Genomic DNA, 8,505 nt, shown 5'->3' with positions numbered 1-8,505 from the left:
AAGCCGCGGGCTGGGGGGTGGGGGGTAAGCGGCGGGATGGAAGAGAGCACGGCGGGAGTCTTCAGGGAACCGTACCCGGGAGAAGGGGCTGTGGCCTTTCGGCAGCCCCCTCCATCCCCGCAGACCCACGCCCATCCACATCGCCAGCTGCTCCTAGGTCCGAACCCCCAAATCTGTGACTCATGATTTCTGTGCTCAGACCAGGGGCCTCCTGGTGGCTGGATTCGTGTTTCCTTCTCGCAGACTGGAATGAAAACCAAGGCGTGTAACACTCACTGTGCCTGCCCTTGCGCAGAGCAGCGCTGAAGGAGCCGTGCCTAGCTGGTCGGAGAGAGAAGCGGGTGGACCAGTAAGGGGATGGGATTGAGGGCCGCTCCCAGCGCCTTCCCAGGCGGGGAGAGAGATGTAGAAGCAAAGTGCGTGCGCGCAGTGGAGAGATGGCTGGGATGCCAACACTTTTCAAGTTCGCCACGATCTAGGTAAAAGTGACCCAAGTTTGCAGCGTAAAACCTCCAACTCTTGAGCACCTTTGGTATGACTCAGGTAATGACCTATGCCTACGGGATAGTCCAGTGACCAAAACAAAGGTGTCAGTCCTCAGGCACTTATTCCAAAATACAGTCATTTTAAAAATTAATTCTCCAGTTTTATATGAGAACACCATGGAACCACTCCATTCCTCAGAGCAGAGCTTCCACCAACTCAGTCGCAGCGGTGATTTAGTAGCAGCTTTTCAGGTGCTAAGGGACACGAGAGCATACATTTATCCAGTTTTTTCTTGTTTGTTTTTGTGCTTTGCAATCACATTGAGTTTTGACCTTAACCTTCTGGGTGAAGCGTGTTTATCAGTCTTGACCATCTGCAGTAATGCTTTTTATAATGGTGAATGCAGGTGTTCTTCACAACCTAAACACCAGTTAAGAATGAAATGATAATTGCAAAGAATATGGAAAAATAGTTCTGACTGTATTTCCAAGTGGGTTTTGTTCTTACTGTTCTGAATCACATATCACTTGAAGGTAAATAGCTGTTCTTAGAAGTTTGCCAGAAGTAAAATTCCAGCCAGGTAAGTCTTCCTCCCTGGGGTCGTTGCAGTCTTTCAAGACCTCTGCGTGAAGTTTGAATCAGAGAAACCACCCTCTCCCAGCTTTGAAAATCTACCACCATTTTTTTCTGATTGATACGGAGCCTGTAGTTTGAGCTGCCCTAAATTTCATTAGTTGGTGTGTGGTGGGCAACCTTCTATTTACGGGGTGCTCTCATTCTGTATGCCACAAGATAGTGTGTGTGGTTTTTTTTTTTTTAGATATTTTAAACTTTAAGTTGGAACCAAATTCAAATTAAATTTCAACTCTGAAAATAGCTCAGGGTAGAATTGAGTCAAGAGACAACCCTTTCTGAAAAATTAGATCCTAATGTGTATGGGCAACAGTGATCACATTACTTCCTCTTCTGCCTGATAGCTGGCAACTTAAAATGTGAAGCAAGTGGCTTAGAATTGAAGATCTATATTAATCACTGCTGTGATGATTGCTAGAAGAAAGCCCAGGAGTTATGATAGTGTTTAACAAAGGGACCGGTCTGTTGGCTCTAGGGGTAAAAAAGATCTCTTTGAGGAAGTGACATTTAACCTGAGCCTTGAAGAGTAAGGAAGAGTAGGTCTGACAACAAAGGGAAGGGGGTGGGGTGGGGAGTGCACTTGTTGCTGTTTGGAAACTGCAGGTTTGAAGGCTCTTGGGTAGGACGGGGCTCCACCTGTGGCTAGAATGAGGCAGCTAGTGCTGAAGGAGACATGGGTACAGGACTTGAGGGCCATATTGAAAACTTTGGATTTAATCCTAAGGACAAAAGGAAGCCACTGAAGATTTGGAGAGGATCCATCTGCACACGATCCAATTCGTATTTGTAAACGACATTTCTGGCTGCAGTGCGGAGACTGAGCAAGAAGGGAGCAGCGGAGGGTGTGTGAAGACCAGTCTGCAGGCAATGGAGAGTAGAAGATGGTGGATCAAGGAAATCAATCAGAATTAGATCTGTAAGCACCTGGTCATTGGCTGCATGTGAAAGGTGAGGGAAAGAAAAGTGTCCAAAAATGACTCTCAGGTTTCTAGCATGAGGTAATCCTCTTCCTTGAGATGGGGAACCTGGAGGGAGAGGTCTCAAAGAGACAAGTCTGAGTTCCTTTAAGTATGTTGAGTTCGATGTCTCTATCTATGAGACATCCAAGTGAAGATGCTGAGCATATATTTGCAAAATAAATCTGGAACTCAAAGCAGAGATCTGGACTGAAGATGAAATCAAACCTAAATTTTTTAGAGAGCAAGGAATATGACTTGCTTTTAAGAACTTAACCTCTAAACTTTAGGAAAAAATGAGCAGAAGCAAAGGGTACCTAATACTATGTGTGAGATACCCCACAGACAATATTTTTATTTTATCCTTTACACCCTATGTGGATGGTATTATAATCCCATTTTTCATATAAGGAAACACAGGGTGAAATTCTTGGTCAAACTTACTTAAATTCCCAATTAAAAGACCGATTGAATACAAATCTCTGTGGATAATTCTGATGATCACTGAGGATTAGAAAGTTAAGTGGTGACACAAATCATATAAAACACTCATTTTAAACAATGATTAAAAGAAACCATGAGGGCACCTGGGTGGCTCAGTTGGTTAAGCGACTGCCTTCGGCTCAGGTCATGATCCTGGAGTCCCTGGATCGAGTCCCGCATCGGGCTCCCTGCTCGGCAGGGAGTCTGTTTCGTCCTCTGACCCTATCCCCTCTCATGTGTTCTCTCTCTCCCGTTCTCTCTCTCTCAAATAAATAAATAAAATCTTAAAAAAAAAAAAATAAAAGAAACCATGATTCCAAAAACATGCAGCCCATGCAGCAGATGTTTGTGGATACATGTCCCTGTTTCTTTCACCTGAGCCCCCCCCCCATTATCAATGCCTTTCCTGGGAAACTCTGGAATGTTCATTTGTTCATTCATGCAATAAGTTATGGTGGACCTACTACTGTGTACCAAATAACAGTAGTCATTAATTTATTTACAAATATTTATTGAGCACTTACTAAACGCCATGCTGTTTCATGCTCTGGGAATATAGCCGTGAACAAAATAAACAGATGCCTGCCTTACAGAGTTTATATTCAGGTGGGGAAAGGCAAACAGTCAGACATGTACATGTATATGAATACAGATATCTATATACAGGTATATATGTAGATAGATGTATATATTCCACATGGCAATAACTACTATGAATATAAATAAAACAGGAAAAAGAGTTGGAGAGTTCGGGGTATAGAGAGAAGGGGAGATGGTTTTATACAGGGTAATCCACAGAGGTCTTGCTGGTTTGAGCAGAAAGGAGTGAGGGAACAACTATGCTATCTGGAAGAGGTACAGCAAGCACAAAGGTCCTGAGGCAGAAGTGTGTATGAAGTGTTCAAGAAACAGCAAGGAGGGATGCCTGGGTGACTCAGTCGGTTAAGCAGCTGCCTTTGGCTCAGGTCATGATTCTGGGGTCCTGGGATTGAGCCCCACATCCGGCTCCCTGCTCGGCGGAGAGCCTGCTTCTCCCTCTCCCTCTGCCTGCCACTCTGCCTACTTGTGCTCTCTCTCTATCTCTCTGTCAAATAAATAAATAAAATCTTAAAAAAACAAAACAAAGCAAAAACAAGGAGTCCTATGTGGCTGGAATGAGAAGTAGCTAGAGGCAAGTCATGAAGCTTGTAGGCCATCGTAAGACCTTTGGCTTTCACTCTGAGTGAGACAGGAACCACTGAAAGGATCTGGGCAGAGAAGTGTCCCACTCTGACCTAGGTTTCAAAGGGATGACTATGGAGAGCTGAGTGAAGGGGCAAGGGTGGAAGCAGGAAGACCAGTAAGGATGCTATTTCAATAATCCAAGTGAGAGGGGGATGCCTGGGTGGCTCAGTCAGTTAAGTGTCTGCATTTGGCTCAGGTCTTGATCCAAGGGTCCTGAGATGGAGTCCTGCCATCGGGCTCCTTGCTCAGCAGGGAGCCTGCTTCTCCCTCTGACTGCTACTCCCCCTGCTTGTGTGCTTGTCTCTCCCTCTGACAAATAAATAAATAAAATCTTAAAAAAAAAAAAATCCAGGTGAGCGAGATGGTGGCCCAGACCAGGGTGGTCATAGAGGAAGTGGTAAGAAGGTGCTGCACTCTGGATCATTTGAGAGGAGAGTTGACAGGCAGAATTTGCTGATGGATTGAATGAGGGGTAAGAGAAAAAGAGAAAGAGAAAGGTGGTTAAGAATGCCTCCAAAGGTTTTTGGCTCAAGCAGTCAGAAGACTGGAGTTGCCATTTGCCAAAAGGGCGGATGATGAGAAGAGTCAGGAGCTGGTATGAGAACCTCTGTGAGGGTCTACTGTTCTAAGCGCCTGGTCTGTATGAACTCATTCAGTGCTCACAACAACTCTCTCAGGCATCCTGGTTATGCCTGTTTTATAGACGAGGAATTGAGATATTGCTCTACGATGTACTTCAGATTCCACTGCTGTGAATGGTGATAATACTCCAGTGGCTACCACTGCATTGTTTATCAGGGAAGGCAGACAACTATATAAACAGTGACCACAAAATCTAGAGCTATGATAGGGAAAGTCTGAGGATGCTGTAGCTGTACAAAGCAGAAGCATCTTCCAAAGTTTGGGGGTCAGGGAGACAGTGGGGGTCAGGGCAGACTTATAAGAGGAAGTGATTTTATTTTATTTATTTTTTAATGTTTAATTTTTAATTTTAATTTATTTATTTGACAGAGAGAGAGACAGCGAGAGAGGGAACACAAGCAGGGGGAGTGGGAGAGGGAGAAGCAGGCTTCCTGCTAAGCTGGGAGCCTGATGTGGGGCTCAATCCCAGGACTCTAGGATCATGACCTGAGCCGAAGGCAGACCCTTAACGACTGAGACACCCAGGTGTCCCAAAGAGGAAGTGATTTTAGCTGCAATCTAAAGGATTGCTAGCCATGCTGATAGAAATTTTAGGAGGGGGGATAGGAAAAGAAGGAGAGAGTATTCCAGGTAGAGGTTAGTCCTAGCTACTTTAACAAAAAAGGTGGGGAGGGGATTTTGAGGAATTGAAAGAAGTTCAGTATGATGTTTATATTTCTTTTAAAGCACCTTGTTCATTGGTCACTATTGGGAGTTTCTCTCCACAAACATGGTAATGTTTCAAGGGTTCCCTATCTCTGGTGTCTTTACTTTTTTTTTTTTTTTAGATTTTATTTATTTATTTGACAGAGAGAGAGACAGGGAGAGAGGGAACACAAGCAGGGAGAGTGGGAGAGGGAGAAGCAGGCTTCCTGCTGAGCAGGGAGCCCGATGTGGGGCTCGATCCCAGGACCCTGGGACCATGACCTGAGCTGAAGGCAGACGCTTAATGACTGAGCCACCCAGGTGCCCCTCTCTGGTGTCTTTAGAACGTACCCCTGAGGAAGCAGAGGTCTGCTGTCCTTGACTACTATCAGGTTCTTGTTGTTCCTCAACTGTGCCCACAAGTTCCTGCCTGTGGGCTTTGAACTTCCTGTTCTCATTAACGAGGACACTCCAGTCTCCTGTACACCTTCCTGGGTCCATACCCAGGACTTAAGCATGTCTCTGCTTCCATGACACCCAGTGAAGAGCATGATCATAGAACTTAAAAGATAAGTTATGGACAGATACTGTTTACTTATCTGTCCGTGTCCCTACTAGGTTGTCAGTAGAGTCTTTATAACCCAGGCTGGCACAATGTTGTCAGCCCTGAATGGATACTCAATTATTTTCTTCCTAAAATGAATGAATGGATACATTTTGATTTACCCCCCTTTACTTTTAGTGGTGCTGCTACCGGCTTTTTGACTTTCTGTTCTGGTTCCACTCTCAACAGAATTATTAATTTATTTTAAAATTTTTATTATATATTGCATTGTTCTAGCTTCTTTAACCTGACCTTGTTGGATTTTTGCTAGCAGACAGGCTTTGTGCAATACTGGGATGCTGGTGGCTGAGCTCTTTTTCAGGGACATCTGCACATTGACTATTCTTCTAGGGATGAAGATGTGACGTTGCTGATATTGTCTGGTTTAAGAACCAAGCAAAACTCAGTATTTGTAACCATTCTCTTGAATGGATGCTCATATATCCTCCCCCTCAAAAAAAGAGTATAGAAAACTGCTCATAGTTTAGTTGATAAGGATCACATCCGTGAGTCAGGATTTCTAATCCAGAGACAATGGCCCTGGTGAGATGAAGCCCAAAGGCGTCATCGAGAGTAACTAAAATGAGATTTTTTTACAGCTTTGGTGACATGAACCTCTCTGCGTCCCTTCTTTGTGACATCTACACAAATGGTTTTAAGAAGCCTTCTGCCATCCAGCAGCAAGCCATTCTTCCTTGTATCAAGGGTTATTTTGTGATTGCTCAAGCCCAGTCTAGGACTGGGAAAACAGTCACTTTCGCCATATGGATTATGCAGCAGACTGAACTGGATCTAAATGCTATGCAAGACTTGGTCCTGACACCCACTAGAGTTGGCTCAGCAGATGCAGAAGGTAATCGTGACATTAGGACATTACAAGGGTGCCCCCTGCCACACCTGCATTGGTGGAACCAACGTGTATGCTGAGGTGCAGAAGCTGCAAATGGAAGCTCCCCATATCATCGTGGGTACCCCAGGTCATGTGTTTGATTAACTAGAAATACCTATCTCTCAAATACATCAAAATGTTTGTACTGGATGAAGCTGATGAAATGTTAAGCCATGGATTCAAGGACATATTTCAAAAGCTCAACAACAACACCCAGGGGGGTTTGCTGTCAGCTGCAGTGCCTTCTGATGTCCTGGAGGTGACCAAGAAGTTCATGAGGGACCCCACTGGGATTCTGGTCAAGAAGGAGGAGTTGACCCTGGAGGGTATCCACTAGTTCTACATCAGTGTGAGAGGAGTGGAAGCTGGACACACCGTGTGACTTGTATGATACCCTGAGCATCACGCAGGTAGTCATAGTCAACACGGGAAGGTTGGTTGGCTCGCTGAGAAGATGCATGCCGGAGACTTCACTGTGTCTGCCATGCATAGAGATGTGGACCACAAGGCATGAAATGTAATCATGAGAGAGTTTTGCTCTGGTCTAGCAGAGTATTGATTACCACTCACCTGGTGGCCAGAGGTGCTGATGTGCAGCAGGTTTCTGTAGTCAGCAACTAGGACCTTCCCACCGACAGGGAAAACTATATCCACAGAATTGGTCCTGGTGGATGATTTGGCTGTAAGGGTGTGGCTTTTAACAGGGTGACAGAAGAAGCCAAGAGGACTCTTTGAAACATCGAGACCTTCCTCAACACCTCCACTGAGGAGGTGCCCCTCAGTGTTGCTGACCTCATCTGAGAGGAGCTGTCCTGCTACCTAGCCCTAGCCAAGGTCCAGTCCTCGGGGGACAGAAGAGGAGCAGTAGGGGGGGAGGGAAGGGAGCCAAGGGATGGACATCTTGTCTTTTTTTTTCTTTTCTTTTTCTTTGAATAAATGTCACATTTCGAGGCAAACAACAACAACAAAAACAAACCTGTTCATAGCAGCTTTATCATAGTATTCTAATAACTGGAAATAAGGAGACGTTTGTCAATATGAGAATGGCAAAACTAATTTTGGGATTTCATAATACAACACTACTCTGCCATAATATCAAACAGATTATGGACTCAACAAAGGGGATGAATCTCACTGACATTACGCTGAGAGAAAACTCCCTGACAGAAGAAACATATATGCTATGAATATTCATTTTCCGTTGCTGCTGTAACAAATTACCACAAACGTAGTGGGTTAAAGAAAACATTGGTTATCTTACAGTTCTGTAGATTAAAGTCCAATATGAGTTGAACTAAGATCAAGGTGTCCAGCCAATTAACAACCTTAATTCCCTTTGCCATGTAACCTAAGTATTCTGAACAAAAAATTGAGGATAATGGAAGGCAGATTTCCAGTGGTGCACCAACTTGATCTGTAGCATTTGCCAATTGCTATGGTATAAATACTCTGATGGCTGATTTCAAGCTAATATCAGCTCACAAAATTACAATTATTTAGTAATCAGCCCTTGTGAGCTGGTTCAACCTGGTTCCAGCATACTGCTGCAAGTTTCTCATTCTTGATGTTTTAAAATACAGACAAATATAGAAATAAATATTCACATGAGGATGAGTGTATACATGTGTGTTTCCTTGCCCTCTACAATGACAGAGCCTAAAAGTTAGAGCACATCTGTAGCAATTAGCACACCTAACATCTGGATCTTACTCTCTAAATACCATTCTCAACATTAACAGGAACCTGTGCTCCTTGGAGAAAAGGCTAATTCCATGACTCGGGCAGGAAAAGTACAAAAGGAGCCTGAAACAGCTGGACCAGAAATTAAAGAAGTACTCAAAGAAAGATGGTAACATATAAAAAGGAGAGGTTTGCAGATTGAAAGGGCTCCCACTGGGGACCAT

General features: G+C 44.2%; 1 pseudogene; it reads left to right on the top strand.

Annotated features, from left to right (window-relative positions):
• The first annotated feature begins 4,143 nt into the window (after window positions 1-4,143).
• LOC110578185 lies at window positions 4,144-7,287 on the top strand (annotated as a pseudogene).
• The last annotated feature ends 1,218 nt before the right edge of the window (window positions 7,288-8,505 follow it).

The sequence above is a fragment of the Neomonachus schauinslandi genome, chromosome 5, assembly GCF_002201575.2.
Source record: "Neomonachus schauinslandi chromosome 5, ASM220157v2, whole genome shotgun sequence".
Lineage (NCBI taxonomy): Eukaryota > Metazoa > Chordata > Mammalia > Carnivora > Phocidae > Neomonachus > Neomonachus schauinslandi.
This window is presented reverse-complemented; position numbering and strand designations above follow the sequence as displayed.